The 17,795-nt window shown below is 46.0% G+C and overlaps 1 protein-coding gene across 1 annotated transcript in view; it reads right to left on the minus strand.

Annotated features, from left to right (window-relative positions):
* The window catches only part of cpne5b (copine Vb), a 723,670-nt gene that overhangs the window by 238,715 nt on the left and 467,160 nt on the right, over window positions 1–17,795 (minus strand). The gene's annotated exons all lie outside the window — the stretch shown is intronic.

Below are 17,795 nucleotides of genomic sequence, written 5' to 3' on the forward strand. Positions count from 1 at the left end.
GAAAGTTCAGCTTGGCATTTATTAATCATAGCCAATGAGGACAAGTATAATCTTCAAACATAATTTGATGAATCAGAATAAAAAGAAAATGAATGACTCATCAGCTGTTCAACCACATGCTTCTTGCATCTTGAATGGATAATTTTTATGCATTCATTTCTCTCAGTTGGTTATTTTATTTATACCAAGGTATGAGTAATTGAAGTAAAGGGCACCATGGTGACACAAACTATTTGAGCAAAACACAGGTTAGGTAAAGTAAATGATGAACATAAATATCTCAAAGAAGGAATTTTGCTGAACTGAAATATCAGTTGATATGATTAAAAATGGACTGCAACACTTGTACGAGTTTGATTATACAAACTGAACACACCCTTGTTTTATAATCAAATGTTTAAAAGGGTTTCAATCTGGCCATCGACACCAGCTTGGCCCCATGATGTCATGGGCCAGAATTTACTGTAGTTGCCATTAGTTAGACATGCCCTTGCCCCTTTAATTTCCATGAGGCTTTGTTGTGGAGGTTGCTGTAAATGGGAGATAGAAATGCCTCCCCCCCCCAACCCCCCACCCCGAAACCCCACCCCCCCCCCCCCCCCCCCCACCCCCACCCCACCCAATGGCATCGAAAATCTTTGTCAACAGGAAAGCAACTGTACATTTCCCTAATCAATCATTAAAAGTGTGGAAGTATTCTGAATTGGACAGTGTGGAGTCTGAACCAGGAAGTGTAAGTTTAGGAAATGTAATTTTATAATAGCGAAATCAAAGTCAAATCAGGCATAGAAAACAAATACAGAAAAAGAAAAATTGCATTAGGACAGAGAAAAGAAGAAACAGAGAAAAAGTAAAAATGTATCTGTAAAAATATCTTCACCAACAATTAGCTGAAGGAGTGAGGCTCCAGACTTGTAAAAGTTAATTTTTAGTTCCAGTATTTGCCAGTAATTAAGACATATCACACCATTAGAAAGGGTGCTTAGACTGAAATGAATAAGTCCTAACTTTGTGGCAAGTTAAGTTTGTATCTAACATGCAAGTACATGCTTTTTAATGCATTTCAATGGTGAGGTAGAAAGCAAGATGCTGGTTATGGGAACCTCGGAATAGTGGCACATATTAGACATCTTTGAACATGCATCTGCCCTAGCCTGAAGATGTGTGATTACGCATGAATAATGGTGAGCACTGTTAGTCTCACTGTTATTATAACAGTAAATTCTGGCCTCATGATTCTTTGGCTGTAAAGACACTCCAAAAGAGTCCATCATGTGGAAATTGACATGTGTGTTAATCACCTTTACATGCGTGTCAATTAAAATTATTCAAAAATGTCAGCAAAGAGTGAAGAAATATCTTATTACTAAACTCCTAGTAAACCATAATCTGGAGTGTAAGGAAATAAATATATCATTTGGGCATGCCTAAAGAACTGCTCTCTTTCTTATAATCTCATCTTCTCAAAATCTAATATATTTTTTAACACCTTTAACCTTCCCAAGATTGGTTATCTCTCCAGACCTAAACATTACCCTGCAGCATGATACATGATAAGATCCTGGGCTTCACTATGCACAGCCTGAAGGATCACACGACTTGTCTTGTAATAAATTCTAATTTGATCTGGATGCTCAAGTTCATTTCAATAGAAGTCGTAAGATATCGTAAACTAAATACTTATATGTTGCTCTGATCCCCAGATTATTCCTCATTTCCCTTCTCCCCACTCACAAATGGTCAGCCCATGGAATTTACAATTGAGTCATTTTAATCAGGCGACATGCTCCTTTGAATTAGCGAAACGCTTCAGGGTAGAGACAACTGCTAGGGAACCTTCTGTACTTAACTAAGCGTACAAAAATATACTAATATTGACGCAGATTTAAAGCTTGAAACATTATGGTCCAGATCTTCTATTCTCAAGATAATCAGAGACTGGACCCCTCAGAGGTTCCAACACACTGACTCTGTGGGAAGTGCCTAGGAAGTTTGAACTTCTGATGGGAAATTACACTGCTTCATGAGATCCTCCAAAAAAGTCTCCAACTCTGTTAGATTCAGAGACTTCAGACCATTCCAGTTCACTTACCTGAATAGTTACCCAGGAAATGTTAGACAGATTAAAACCTAGTCTAACACCTGGGTAACTATATAACTAACCTCCACAATCATTCATGCTGACCAGCTCAACTCCCCCTTTGACTTGACCCGATCTGACCTGACTGGCCCCCAACACCCCCTGATCCTCTGACTCCCCACTGACCCGACCTCACCACCCGCCTCTCCCTCTGACCTGACCTGACATGACCTCACCACTGGTCCTGCTGCCCACCACCAACACCCCCCACCACCACCCCCCCACCCCCCACAACCTGAGCTCACTACCCTAACCGCCTCGCTCATTTACCTTCTTTTCATAGTTTTTCAAAGAAGCTTTGGGACATTTAAACTCTTTACCTACCGGAATGTGTCATTTTGTGCCTTAAAATGGGGGCTGTGGCTTCTGGCTGGATTCTCCCCGCTGCTTCCTGCACTGACTGAGTTCTGCAGGATCCTCCATTGGAAGATTATCCAGAAAAATCAGAGGAATTTAAATGCGTATTATTTTTTCTGTTTCCGACCCTGAATGGAAGATTCGTGCCAATAATTCATACATGAAGCTTCCAAGGCTGGATGGCTTTTTATGTCAAAAATCTGAACTTGACAACTGAAAGCCAATTCTGTTGCACCATGCCAAATAGAACAGAGCCCAAGGAATTATTTGAACCATAAAACAATGATGTTTCCACGCATATGTTCCGATATTCAATGTTAATATTGGCTCAGATTTTGTGATCAGTGAGAATGAGCATCTAGAGTTTCAATGGGCTTTGGCTCTGGAATTTGCAGTGATTAGAAAGGCAGTTTGGTGCAGAACCCCTTAAATTGGACCTGGGACCAGTGTACACTCTGTATTTCCTTAAACAATCAGATTGAAGAATCATTAGCGAGCAGCACAAAGTCTAAACCAGAATGTTAGTGTTCATAAGTGCTACCAGCCACCATTTTATTGTCTTTTCGGGACCTCCTTCCTTTTTGCCACCTTCTATCTATCACAGAATTTAGTCTCATGCTTCCTACTGACTTCACTGTCGGCCAGACTTCTCTCAGCTGAAATCTCAACTTATTTTAGTTCAGCAGCTGAGTCTCCCAAAACTTCATTATCTGCTCACCTCTTGGAAAGCTCTCCGATTTTTGTTTTCAAAGCCTCTTTGACTTCATTTAGCTGATTCTTCAGCTCTTCTGTCTCTTTTTTGTATTTGTTGGCTGCCTCCTGGAAACTTGAACTTTGATGTGTCTTCTCTGTCAACTGGTTCTTCAGTTTGTTCAGAGAGGTGCTGAATTCTTTCTGTTTCTTTTCGTACTGTTCCAGAGGCACAAACTTTGACCTGAGGGAATCTTGTAGTGTGTGAAGGTTTTTCAACAGGTTTTCCCTTTCCTTACGAAGGTTCCTCACCTCATCTTGAACTCTGTCATTCAGCAGGATTTCCTTGAGTTTCTTCTGCTGTTCTTCCATGTTTCTGTTTGAGATAGACTGCATTTCTTCAGGTTGTTGAGTCCTTACACACTGATTTTTCATCCTGTTGCGGTCCTTGGACTCTCCAGGCTCTTTCTGCCATTTTTTGCCTTGTTCCTTTTCCAAGACATGAACTCTTCCAGCTTCCTTTTGAAATCTCACTGGCCAATCAAGGTTGTTTTCCTTTAACTAGTTTTGCCCTAAAAGGATTGCTCCTCTGCCTCACATTACCATCACTGGTAGCTGTGCCTATTGGTTTCTATTATGGACAGTTGCTTTGCTGATACCTTTTTACTTGGATTTCTTTGCCTGCGTAAGTTTTCAACTTAGCAGATGTTTGTTCCAAATTTGATTGATATTCACCATTACTTAAATATCTGGAAGTGTGTTCTCCAATTACAGTAGTGGAAGCTCCTGTGTCCACTTCCATTTTTACTGGTTTACCATTCACTTGTACTGTAACAAATATTGGCTCTGTCTTCCCAACTTTCATGTTAAACAATGAATAAATGTCAGAATTTGTTGTTTCAGGCTCTTCTACACTGTAGATTTCATTGGGTGTCTTCTGTTGTTTGCAAACCTGTTTAAATCTCTCTTTGCACTCTCTCATTGTATGTCCACTTCTGTGACAAAAATAACATTCTGCTTTTTTAAACTGCCAATCGCTAATGGACTGAATATTTCCACATTGATTAAAGTTGTTCTTTGATTTAGCTGCTAAATTATTTCTTCTTATTTTTCGGTTAGCTTTGCGGAGTCTCAATTCTTTGCACCACTTTCGGCTGATGGTTCCCACCTGATTTGGAGTACGGTGCCATTTTGCACCCCTTATATTGCTTCTGAATCTCTTACAGCGCTTTCCATGGCCAAAGCTATTTCTAACGCCTTCTTAAAATCCAGATTCACTTCAGCGAGCAATCTTCCCTGAATAGTGTCTTCTTTCACACCACACACTAAATGATCTCTGAGCATGTCATTCAGAGTCTCACCGAACTCGTGATGTTCTGTTAGTTTCTTCAGATTTGCCACATTGCTCACAACTGTCTCACTCAGAGCTCTATTTTGCAAATTGAACCAGAACCTCTGCATCGTGCCTGAGGGCTTGGGTTGAAAATGTCTCTTCACAAGGTGCACTAATTCTGCGAAATTCTTCAAATCTAGGGCACTGGATGCCATCAAACTTTGAATCAAACTGTAGGTTTTGCTCCCACAAGTACTCAAGAGGATTGCTCACCTCTTCTCTTCCCCCATGATTTCATTCGCTTGAAAGAAGAACATGAGGCGTTCTATATACTGAGACCAATCATTTGTGCTTGGCTCAAAGGGATTGATTCTACAAAATTGTGGTATTTTGAGTGAATATATATTTTATTTTAAATGGATATTGATACTCACAATTGCTGGGCGAGATACAGTACTAATTCTGATTTATCTTGATTTATCCTGATTTATCCTCATCACCAGTTTGTTGCAGTGTGGCCTTGTCACCTATTTGTAATAGAGTTGATCTGCAGACAACTTTCTAAGTGGAAATATTAGGTTTATTTACAGCAGCAACTACACATGTACTTTCAACTCCATTTCTATCTCTACGCTGACTGCGGGGGCAGTCCGCACTGCTAACACAGTGGTTTACACAGATCATGTGATCTTACATCACAGGACTATTCCTAAAGGTAAGTACAACATTTAACAAAACCATAATTACTACAGAAAGCAAAATAATAAAAGGAAGAAAAAAAGGATTCAGGGAGAGAGATGTAAAAAGCAAAAATAAGTTCTACTTGAAAAAGAAATAAATCTCTAACAATATTTAAAATCTGACAGAATGGTAGTCTGCATTTATAAAGGTTAATTTTCAATGCCAGAGGTTCCTTGGCAGTAATTAAGACCTATCACACCATTAAAAATCCACTTACAAAAAGGACAAACTATTTTTTTTCTGGAAGGTTTAGTGGACAAGTACCATGTGTTTCAATGAGTGAGTCCAATGGCAAGATACCAGGAGAGCAAAGCATCTGGACGAGCAGGGCAGTTGAGAGATCAAGAACATAAGAATATAAGAACTAGGAGCAGGAGTAGGCAATTCAGCTCCTCGAGCCTGCACCGCCATTCAATACGATCATGGCTGATCCCATTTCGGCCTCAACTCCAATTTCCTGCCCTCCCCACCTTTCAACCTATTACTAATTAAATATCTGTCTATCTCCTCCTTAAATTTATTCAGCGTCCTGGCATCCACTCCAGTGTGAGGTAGTGAATTCCCCCATTCACGGCCCTTGGAGAAAAGTAATTCCTCCTCATCTCTGATTTAAATATACCACTCCTTAGCCTAAAACTATGGCCTCTCATTCTAGAATTTCCCACAAGGGGAAACATCTGCTCCACATCTACTTTGTCCATCCCCCTTAGCATCTTATATGCCTCAATTAGATCTCCTCTCATCCTTATAACTCTAGCGAGTATAGGCCTAAACTGCTCAATCTCTCCTCATAAGACAAGTCCTGCATTTCTGGAATCAATCTAGTGAACCTCCTCCGAACTGCCTCTAATGCAACTACATCCTTCCTCAAGTAAGGGGACCAAAACTGTGCACAATACTACAGGTGCGGTCTCACCATTGCCTTCCTGATTTCCCCGTTTATGCATTTGCTGGAAGTTTCTGTCCAATTTACTTGTCAACACTCACCAATATTTTTACCGCAAAATCCAGACAACTAGTTACAGCTTTTTTCTTTTAAGTGCTTTGTACTTAAAGTTGTATTTCATGTCATTTCAAATATATTTAATTTTCAAATATTTAACATTTCTAAACCTAGGGGATCCATTTTGCTTTAAAAAACTGGATAAGAATGAATAGAAATCGTAATTTCTTCAATTTTCCAATGAATGAATTAGTTCTACAGAATTTCTTTGGGAAATTGGCTATTAACAACTCACCTGAAATAATAAAAACAAAAACAGAATTACCTGGAAAAACTCAGCAGGTCTGGCAGCATCGGCGGAGAAGAAAAGAGTTGACGTTTCGAGTCCTCATGACCCTTCGACAGAACTAGAACCTGAACCTGAAATAATGTTTTTTTCACGCTCCTTAAGTGACCTATCCAGCACTTAGCTGTCTAGTAATGGCCGAGGGCATTAATCAAGCTCTGGAGAATGTGAAAGTGTAGGAAAATAAACAGAGCACTGAAGCTATGCTGTTCAGTTCACTAATACAAACAATTCTGAATTGTGAAATCAACCTCTGAATTTTAAGTTCAAAGAGAGTAAAATAAAATTCAGGCTTTGCAAAATACATCAACAGCTTGTGCAGTTTGCAGTGAAATGTTGACATGAAATTGTTTGGTTCATTCTGCCTGTTTCTTCACTTGTGATGCTTTGTATACATAAATCTCTGGATACTCGATTTCCATTGTTAGAAACAGACAGTTGAGCTGTACATTGCAATTTTCAACAGTTTGCTGCTTAGTTGCTGGTCTGGCATCCAGCTTTGAATAAGCTGACATATCACCTCTGCTGCAGTCCATCTGTTGCTGAAACCCTCATCCATGCCTATGTTATTTTTAGACTTGACTATTGCAATGCTTTCCACTCTCAGTAAACTTGAACTCGTTGAAATTTCTACTGCCTGTATTCTAACGCGCACCATGTCCCATTCACCCTTCACCCCTGTGCTTGCTGGCTTACAATGGCTCTTGGTCTGGCAATTCCTCACATTAAAAATTTGCATTCTTGTTATCTATATCCCTATAACCTGCTTCAGCCCTACAATTTTCTGAGAGTTCTGTACTCCTCTAATTCTGGCTTCTTGGACATCCCCAATTTCTTTTGCTTCGCCATTGGCACTATGTCTTCAGCCACCTAGAACTTATTCACTGGAATTAGAGTGGACAGGATAAAATTGTTTCCCTTGGTGGAGAATTCTAGAACCAGGGAACATAGATTCAAGATAAGTGGCAGAAGGTGTAGGGGGGACATGAGGAAGAACTTTTTTATGCAAAGGGTTGTGGGTGTCTGGAATTCGCTGCCCAAGTTGGTGGTAGAGGCAGAAACTCTAATCTCTTTTAAAAAGTACCTGGATCTGCACCTTAAGTGCTGTAAGCTGCAGGGCTATGGGTCAGGTGCAGGAAGATGGGATTAGAAAGGACAGCTGGGTGTCCTCGGGCTGGCATGGACAAGATGGGCTGAATGTCTTCCTTCTGTGCTGTAACTTTTCTATGGTTCTTTGGTTCTAATTCCCTTCCTAAATCCTGCCATCTCATTTTGTTCCTTTAAGACACTCCTTGAAACCTACCTCTTTGATTAAGCTTTTGATCTATTTCCTAAGGCTCCCTCTGTGGCTTAGTTTCACATTTTGTCTGATGGTGCTCCTGTGAAGTGCCTTGGAACATTTCATTATACAGTACTATAACTGTAAATTGTTGCTCATGTTGTTAAGCAGCCCTCATCCCAATGCTTCTTACTGTTAAAATAACAGTCACTGAAATTCATAGCAATCCATGATATACATGGATGTCCTTCTGTAAGAGACTTGAGAGCGTTTTTAATAAATTCAAGTCTATTCCTTAACTTGGTGTTTTCGTAAGCAATTCAACATAATGTGATAATCATGAATGGTGTATATCCAGTTTGTCTAGACATGTGGGCAAGGACATCTCTTGTCAGAGCATGTTCTTGAAAACAAATCTAATAGGTCTGTCAATACTACCTCCTGTAAGATGGGTTACAATGAAACTTGTATTAACATGCAGCCACATAAAATAAATCAACAGAGATAAGCAAATGTTATATTCATGTTCAAGAGAAATATCATGGTCATTACAACCATAAATAATTTTGTCCTTTTTGTTCTGCAGGAGTGCTGCTGTTTGACAATAATACTTTAGTTATTGTTAGTATCTTCATCTTCCGGGAAATATCTTATAAGATACACCTTTTCACAATCTTAAAAAAAGAGTCAACATGAATGAAATTTTATCTGGGAAAGAGATTAGTTAATGGCCAAGATTTAGTTCCTGCAACAGGAGTTCCCCCTTTGGTTGGGGAATTGGTGGAAACCCCTTGTCGCTTCTGTGGGGGATTTAAATGCACTCAGACACTTAACTTGCCAGGGTTGGGCCTCCCACACAATCAAGGCCCTCAGAGGACGGAAATCCCGCCCTGGTGGCTGCCGGCCAATCAAAGATTGGCAGTTTTTACACGGACGGGCCAGCGTGAATCGCGGTTCCCAAGGACAGCAGGAGCGGGCAGGCGGCGGCAGGACTGCAATGGCCGCCGGGTTCAATGGTGACTTGGCGGCCTGTTTGCAAAAGCTACTGCGGCCTTTCAAAGGCTGACAAACATGGCTACTGGCAGGGCTCCCCAGAGCGCTGCTGGTGAGCAGGCCAGGCAGGAGGGTAAGGCAGGGTGGCACTGTGCCCCTCATTTTCAGATGATTGCCTTGCTGCCCTCCTCGAGGAGGTGGCAGCATGGTGGGAGGTCCTCATACCCCAGGATGGGAGGAGGCGCCCCCCCCCCCCTCCCCCCCCCCCCCACCCCCATATCACCAAACGTGCCTGGGAGGAGGTGGTGGAGATAATGAGCTCCCACGATGTGGTGCAGTGCATGTGGATCCAGTGCTGCAAATGCTTCTTGTGCTTGGGAAGGATGGGTACCATGCTGGCATTGGTCACTTAATCCAGCTGGTAGGCTTTCCCCCCAGTGCCACCCTAACGCACCGCCCCCCCCCCCCCCCCCCCCCCCCCCCCCCCGCCCCCAACCGAAGTCTGAGTGTAGTGACTGCACTGAATCATGTCCTTTGCTGGGTGGGCCAGCAGATATTGCCCATACCGAGGTAACCCTGAGAGGGTAGTGAAGAGATGGGTTCTGCACCCACAGCATGTGGTACACTGAGACCCACATGACTATTCTGGGGGCAACCTGGAGGATTTGCACTGGGACGCAGTGCTGGAACTCCAGCACATGTCAAAGAGTCATGCTGGGAGGGGAGCTTCAGGGTGGCATTGGCACCGATTGATCTGCTGTCCTCTGAGCTCCAGATGCTTGCGCCTCCTTGTAATGGAAGGTTAGACCGTGTGGTGCGAAATGTGATGTAGGCAGCATTTGGCCAAGGGGATGTGGGGGCGTGGGGGTGTTGGTGCGGGAAAGAGGGCCAGGCCTAGCATCTTTGTGTAAATGTTCGGCAGCAGCGGGGTGAGGAGGCACTGGAGCCCTGATATGTCCCACTCTGGTTGGGGTGGGCTGTCGCGAAGAGAATCCAGGTACAAGTAGCCCTAATCAATGCTCTTCTCAACTTTTCAGGAGAAGAATGCACATAATGCCACCGAATAGGTGAGGACTGGTGGAGGGCCAGCCCAGGTGGCGATGCTTAACCGTTTCGAGCAGGAGGTCCCTGCAGGTATGTTTGCCCAGCAGTGAGGTCATCATTGTTCTCCCAACAGCCATTGCAGTGGTGAATGTTCAGTGATTGAAGTTTGCAACATGGCTTGACCAGTGCTTAGGGAAGGATGAGCGCATAATGATCTGAGGGCAGGGATGCACATTGAAATTGTCCCCATGTTAACTAATCAAATATCTTTGTTCTTCCTTTTAGCATCAGTGGAGCAGGGCTGGGAGGAGGAGCAGCAGGGCTCCCCTCTCACACCTGAGGGCCCTGAAGTCTCAGACTCACCAGCATCACACCATCTCTGCCAGGCAGGCAACCAGCGCAGATATTAGCACCTCGGTGGGAGTTAAATCTTCGGCTAGTGTCTCGGGGCACAGCAGTAAGGAGCTGGTGGAGACAGAGAATGCCCATGGCTCCAGCAGTCGGAGGACTGCAGAGGACCAGGCACATGCTCAGTCGGTGCCTGAGGATGTGCCTCTGGAGTACGTGACGCAGCAAATGCAGGAAATATGGCAGGGTGTGCGGGAGCATTTGGTGGAGATACATAAAGCTATGCTGTGGTGGAGTCTACACGGGCCATCGTCGATGCAATGAGCCTCATGGTCAAGCGCCACGAGTCCTCCATGGAGAGAGTGCTGACTCTCATGGAGAGGCTTCTCCAGGAGACCCATCAGGGCTTCCTGGGGATGCGATCGGACCAGCAATCCCTCACATCGACATTGACCTCTGCTGGTCAGTGCCAGTGAGAGATGGTCTGGGCATCAAGTTCCCTAGCTCAGTGCCCATCCATCCACAGTGAGCAGGGAGGTCCTCACGTTGCTGCCTGTTGTCTCTGCAGTCTCCTCTCAGGGTGCTCTGGATGAGGGCGGCAGCTCCTCCGCTGCTCTGCCAGTGATCGTGGCATCTGATGAGGCTGCAATGATTGGGGAGATGGCAGCTGTGGAACTGGCCGTTCGCTCCCAGGCGGGACCATCAAATGCTCCGTGGGTCAGAGGACGTCCACCAAGGTCATTGAGGCCAACAGGACAGCAGGGTGACCAGGCTGTCTCAGATGCCAGTGCCAATGAGGGGGGAGCGCCTGGACATAGCACCCAAAAGCATAAACATAAGGCATCTTAGGCACACCATGGGTTTATCACTGGTGCCTTTGTGTTGGCCTGCAATCAGGTCTTAATGAGTTGATGTGATGTTGAACATCTTTGTCATTTTGTTCTCTTAAGTTAGACCATTTTGTTATACCATTAAATTCAGGCATGTCACCATGGCTGAGGGTGCCTCTTTCCTTCTGTAGGTAGATGGTCACCAATAATGTTATGAGTGATTTGTGGGACATTCAGCTTTATTGACAAGGCCCTCAGTTAATGTTCCTATCCAGGTAGATTTTGCACTCAGGTATCAAGTATACAGCTTGAAGCACAGGCTTGTCCTGGAGGTTCATCTGTGGTGTGCTAGCTGAATGTTCATTAGATTAAAGCCTCCCGGGTGTCCCTGCCTCCCTGGAGTATGCCCGGGTCAGTGTCTACCCCTTCAGCATTTCCCTCTGTGTGCTCATCCTCAGACTCACTGCTGAACTCATCATGTGCAGCTGCAGCCACTGCATCTACATCTTCTTCATCCACAGCCTCCCCCTTTTCCAGCGCAAGATTATGGAGAGCACAACATGCAACCACTATCAGCGACACACGATCTGGGGGGTACTAGAGTGCACCCCCTGAGTGGTCCAGGCATCGGAAGCGCATTTTGAGAAGACCAATGGCTCTCTCCATCACAGCCCTTGTGGAGGCGTGGCTCCTATTGTACCTCCGCTCAGCTTCTGTTCTTAGGTGGCTGAGTGGCGTCATGAGCCACCTTCTGAGGGGATAGCCCTTGTCACCCAGCAGCCATCTGCCCAGCCGGGCTGGAGCACTGAGGAGCCCCGGCACCTGGAAGTGTCTGAGGATGTAGGCATTGTGGGAGCTACCTGGGTACCTTTCACAGACTTGTAGAATCTGCATCCTGTGATCACACACTATCTGCACGTTCACGGAGTGGAAGCCCTTCCTGTTGACGAAGGCACCGGGCTCACCTGCTGGCGCCTTGATGGCCACATGTGTACAGTCTATTGCACCCTGGACATGGGGGAAGCCAGCAATGGCCACGAAGCCTCAGGCTCGCTGTACCTGGCTTGCCTGGTCCCAATGGAATTGGATGAAGGTCAATGCATGCCTGAACAGAGTGTCTGTACCCTGCTTGACACAAGCGTGGACAGCTGATTGGGAGACACCACAAAGATCACCCACCGATCCCTGGAAGGAGCCAGAGGCATAGAAGTGGGGGGTAACTGTGAGCTTTAGAGCAACTGGCATGGGGTGTCCACCCACACAGTTCGCGGAGATCTCAGGCGCAATCATTTGACAGATATAGTTGATCATCTCCCTTGAGAGACGGAGCTTCCTTCAGCACTGCACCTCAGACATATTGAAGTAGCTGCTTCGCTGCCTGTATACCCTAGCAGCAGGATAGTGGCGCCTTCTGCGGCCCCTTCCGTCGTGGACTACCTCTTGGCCCTGCACCTCTTGTGCCTGCGTCTCTCCTCCCAAAGTTGGCTCCCTTGGAGGCTGATTGTGCACTCCTCGACTCCTCTCCCTTCTAGCCCTCTCTTCCTCCTCAGAGGAGATGCCTCCAGTGGCGAGTTCAACTCCCATTCCCAGGCTAAGGGAAGGCTTCCTGAAAACTGCAGGCCCAGAAATGATTCTTCACTGCAGAGTGCTGACCTGAAGGATGTGAGTCCAGTTCAAGCAGCTGGTATCTGTTTTGAAGTATTGCAGATCACACAGGCAAGTATCAGTAACTTTGCAAAGTAAATATTTGCCAGAGCACACTAGTGACCCCAATAAGCCCTCTTATCCTGCCCATGGATGAGGTTTATACAAATGTGTCCTACCCACTTGTGTTGTGCCTGTGCGATGACCCAAAGATCACACGGGCGCCAAAAAATCAGCATCAATTGGCCTTAAGTGGCCTTTTAATTACTGGCGGGTGCACCTCGGGTATCATCGTGTGCCCACCAAACGAAATATTGCGATGGTGCATGGTGATGTTGGGACATTCGCCCGACGTCACCGCGCATCATTTTACACGTCGGCATGCGGGTCCTGCCCCCACCCGCCAACAGGAAATTTCTGCCTATGACATCAGCAGAGACATGGACCCTAGGGCAGAGGCAACTACAGGATATTCTCAGGTCAGTCATGCAACAAAGCTGAATTAGCTGCACTGCCAACTTACCACAAACTCGTGAAGAATGAAGTAGAAATACAAGTCTGAGAGGACAACAAAGAGTATATGAAAGAGGTGTTGGAGACCTGGAAACAATATGCTGAAAATCTGACAAAGGACCTCTAGCTGAGATGTTGCCTTGTTTTATTTAACTTTTTTCAGAAGCTGCTGAGCCTGCCGTGCATTTCCAGCCTCCCGCTTATCTTGAAATGTTACCAAATCGAGAAAACGTTTTGAGAATGCTGAAGATTGGCACGGTGTATAGCTGATATTTAAGAGGGAAGACCATTAATTAGGGGGCAGTAAAGAGTTCTGCCTTGAAGTTGGACTCGTCAAAAGCTGAATTTGTTTCGCAATGTAACTTAACATTTGTATTTAGGAGTCAGATCATAGAGCTGACTCAAGTTATACTACCACTTTCACAATGATGCATCATTCCTCACAGAAAGTCACTTATCAAACAACAATGGTGAATGTTGGGAGAGCTTTTATAATAATTGTTTTGAATAAACCGAAAGCCTTGTTTTATTGCCTATATCTTTATTGCTGCTGAAATTAATCATCAAGAATGTCAATTTTTATTCACTTTAATCACGCTAATTAAAAAATGTCAATTGAAATAAGTGTCCTTTCACTGCATGATCTCTTTGACGCCACTACAATTTATCTACCTGAGCTGAACATAAAACAATGAAAATAGTTATGAAGAAGTTTGTGTTCACAAAGTATCATCTGCTTCCAAATGCAAATGCAACAATTAAACTAGTGAGACTTATTCTTGAGCCAAAAGCCTTTTCCAAATGATCAATTTATGCAAATAATGTATTCAAGTTAGTGAACTGGGTTTAGAATAAAAGAATGGAAGAACTAGCACTTTAAAATTCCAGGCAGTTTACCAGGTTTAGCATTTATGCAATTAAATGGGATGCAATGGAAACCAATTGTTAAATGCCTTAATTAAAAACTATTAAATTAATTTTATCATTTGTTCTTTTATTCACTAATTATAAAAAATGATGGAACATTGGAATTGTTATCAATAATTCCCTGAAGTATTTGTATTACTAGAATTAAAATCTGTGAGGCCTGGAATTTCCTCAGCAGGTGAGCTTGAGGTCAAACCCAAAAAATGCACCTATTTGCCAGCCCACACTGCCGATACCAAGTTACCATCGAATTTCCTGCAAATCTCAATGGGACATTCTGGAGTATAATATGGGCATAAATCAATGTGAATAACTGGGGTCCGGGAAAAACTTCAAATTCATCTTATGGCCAGAATTTTGAGGTCTGCGAGCCGGCGGGCACACGGTCGGTGGGCCCGGGAGCGGCCGGGAAATGGCCCATTGTCTGCGATCGCCCCTCCCCAGACCGTGATTTCACATTGGTGGGCCAATTAAGGCCCACCGAGCATGAATGGCAGCTCCCCAGTGATCGGGAAGGGGCGGACAGGGGCCTGTCGGCCATCGGATCCAATGACGACCCAGCGGCCGGTTTAAAATCGGCGCAGTCAGGCCCTGGAAGGCTGCCGGCAACAAAGACTTCTTCGGTGTTGTCAGCAAGAGATGAAAAATTATGGATACAAATGTGGCTGCAGATGCCGGGGGGAGAGTAGGTCAGGTGGGCACCTGGCCCCCTATTTTTTGATGAGTGCCTCATGGTCCTCCTGGAGGAGGTGGCTCTCTTGACCCCAGGGATGGAAGGAGGAGGCAATTACGCCTGACAAAAAGAACTCGGGAGGAGGTGGCAGTGCTGATCATCAACCATGATGCAGTGTGGCGCACCTGGGTCCAATGCCACAAAAGGTGGAATGCGAGGAAGGGTGAGTACCATATTGGCATGGATCAGTGTGTTGAAGTGTTAAGGGCTGGCCGTCCCCCCGTGGAGCTCAGGGGTGTTCGAGTCGGAGTGCCAACTATCAATGATGCAAGAGCTGACCAAGGGGGTGATCCCTGGCTGCTTGGACTGAGTCCCTTGCGGCTCAAAGTACTGAGAGGTGTTCCTCAGGTGGGGTTGGCCAGGCTGCGATGGAGTTGCAGGTAGTGAGTGGACTGATCAATGCTCCTCTGTCCTTTCAGGAGAAGACGGCCCATAACAACATTGAAATGTCGCAGACAGGTGGAGGCCCCCAAACCTCCTAATCCTAACCAGATATAAGCAGGACACCCTAGAACGGGAGAGTCAGCACATGCCTTGGTCAACTGGCCGTGGAGAGGCTGGGGTGTTAGATGAAGGTAAGAGTCCAGTACACTGAGGTGAAAGTTTCAGATGGTGCAAGCATTCTTGTGTAGTCTCATCATTGATGGGAGCCTCAAAACTAGATTTCCCATTGATCATTGAAAGATGATGACACCATGATGCAGATCTCCGCTGTCTCACCAGGGTGTCTGGCATGCACAGTGACAGTGTGATGACTTAAACTAATGACATGTCATTATTCTCCCTTAGGCTTGTCACTATGCACCCAATCGCAGTACACCAAAGACCCACCCCTGACAACAGATGCCCGCCAGGCTGACCAAGGAGGTGAGCCCTGGCTGCTTGGACTGAGTACCTTGCGGCTCAAAGTACTGTGAGGTGTTCCTCAGGTGGGGTTGGCCAGGCTGCAATGGCGCTGCAGGTAGAGAGTGGACTAATCAATGCTCCTCTGCCCTTTCAGGAGAAGACGGCCCATAACAGCATTCTGTTCTGGTGCCTGCTCTCTGAACCAGGCACCAGAACAGACACCAGCACCTCGGTGGGTGTTAGATCTTCGGCTAGAATATCGGTGAACAGCGGTGAGGGCACTTTACACTCGCTTGAGGCCGCAGGCACAGAGTGCCCAGGACGCCGACAATAGAAGGACTGCTGGAGATGATGCTCAGTCAAAGGCAGATGATGAGCCTCTGGGGTCCTCCATTAGGCGGCAGATGCTGGATGTCCAGTGAGATGTGCGGGAGGATCTTGCTGAGATTCCTTAATGTATGTGTGCCATGGTCTCTGTTATGAAGGGGTCCATGCAGAGCATCAGCACTGCGTTGACCCTCATGGCTGAGCATACTGCCTCCTCCATTGAGAGAGCAGCCGCTCTCATGGAGAGGCAGCTCCAGGAACAGAATCAGGGGTTCCTGGGGTTGTGCTTGGACCTGCAAACCCTCATACAGGCACTGGCCTCAAGGGTCAATTTCCATGTGGGGAGCTGGATTAGGCATCCAGTATCCCAGCTAGATGCCCGTCCATAAATGGAGAGCAGGAAGGTCCAAAGCGACCTCATGTTGGTGCATAAGCTGCCTCTCGTCTCTGCAGACTCCTCTCAGGATGCTCTGGATGACAACAGCAGCTCTTCCGCCCCTTTGCCAATGACTGTGGCATCTGATGAGGCTATGGCGCCTGGGGAAATGCCAGCGCGGCACTGGCTGCTCCCTCCCAGGCTGGGCCAGTACAGGCTCCGCTGGGCAGATGACAACCACAAGGTCATCAAGGCCAACAAGACACCAGGGTCAGCAGGCTGCATCCAATGCCGCTGCCAGCGAGGGGGGAGCACCAAGACATAGCGCTCGCAAATGTAAGTTTAGGGCAGCAGAAGCAGAAGAGGGACTGGTCACGGATGATTTTCTGTTGTGCAATGTTTTGTTTAATTTAACAGCTCTGGGGTTGAAGACCAGAGATGGTTCTGCTAATTTGTTCTGACTGTCAACATGAGATAAATTTTCTTTTGTCGTAATGGCCTGAGTATGTTTCACCTTTTTTATTTAATGTGGTGCAGGGTATGGCTGTATGGAACGCTGGACATGGGTGGCTCAAAACTTTATTGCACAGGCACTGAGTGGACTTTGGGGTCAGATCTCCGGGATGTAGGCGGCCGCCCTATCATGAGGCGGTAGCGCTTATTTGGCAGCCTAGCTGAAGTAGCGTTGGATCAAGGCGTCCCTGGTGTCCCTGCCTCTCTGGAGATTACAGAGGTCTGCCTCCATACCCTCAGTGTTCTCCTCACTGTGCTCCTCTTCTGACTCACTACTGACTTCATCATCTGTGGCCTGTGCAGCTGGGTCAACATCCTCTTCCTCCAGTGGGTCCCCTTTTGCCAGTGTCAGATAGTGAACAGCGCAGCATGCCACCACTATCAGATGAGCCATGCTGGAGGGTATTGTAGTGCACCCCCCTGAACAGTCCAGGCATCAGAAGCAGATCTTCAGAATACCTATTGTCCTCTCTATCACAGCCATTGTGGAGGCGTGGCTCCTGTTTTACTGCTGCTCTGCCTCTGTGCTTGGGTGGTTGAGAGGTATCATGAGCCACCTTTTCAAGGGATAGCCCTTATCACCCAGCAGCCATCCACCAGTTGGGCTGCAGCATTGATGAGCCTCAGCACCTGGGATGTCTCAGGATGTAAGCATCATGGGAGCTGTCAGGGTACCTTGCACAGACTTGCAGAATCAGCATCCTGTGGTCACACACTATCTGTATGTTCATGGAGTAGAATCCCTTCCTGTTATCGATGGCACCCGGCTGACCCGCTGACGCCTTGATGGCCACACGTGTGCAGCCGATTACACCCTGGATGCATGGGAACCCAGCAATTGCTGCAAAGCCTCTGGCTTGCTTGGTTTGGCT

This window comes from Carcharodon carcharias, chromosome 9 (assembly GCF_017639515.1).
Source record: "Carcharodon carcharias isolate sCarCar2 chromosome 9, sCarCar2.pri, whole genome shotgun sequence".
Lineage (NCBI taxonomy): Eukaryota > Metazoa > Chordata > Chondrichthyes > Lamniformes > Lamnidae > Carcharodon > Carcharodon carcharias.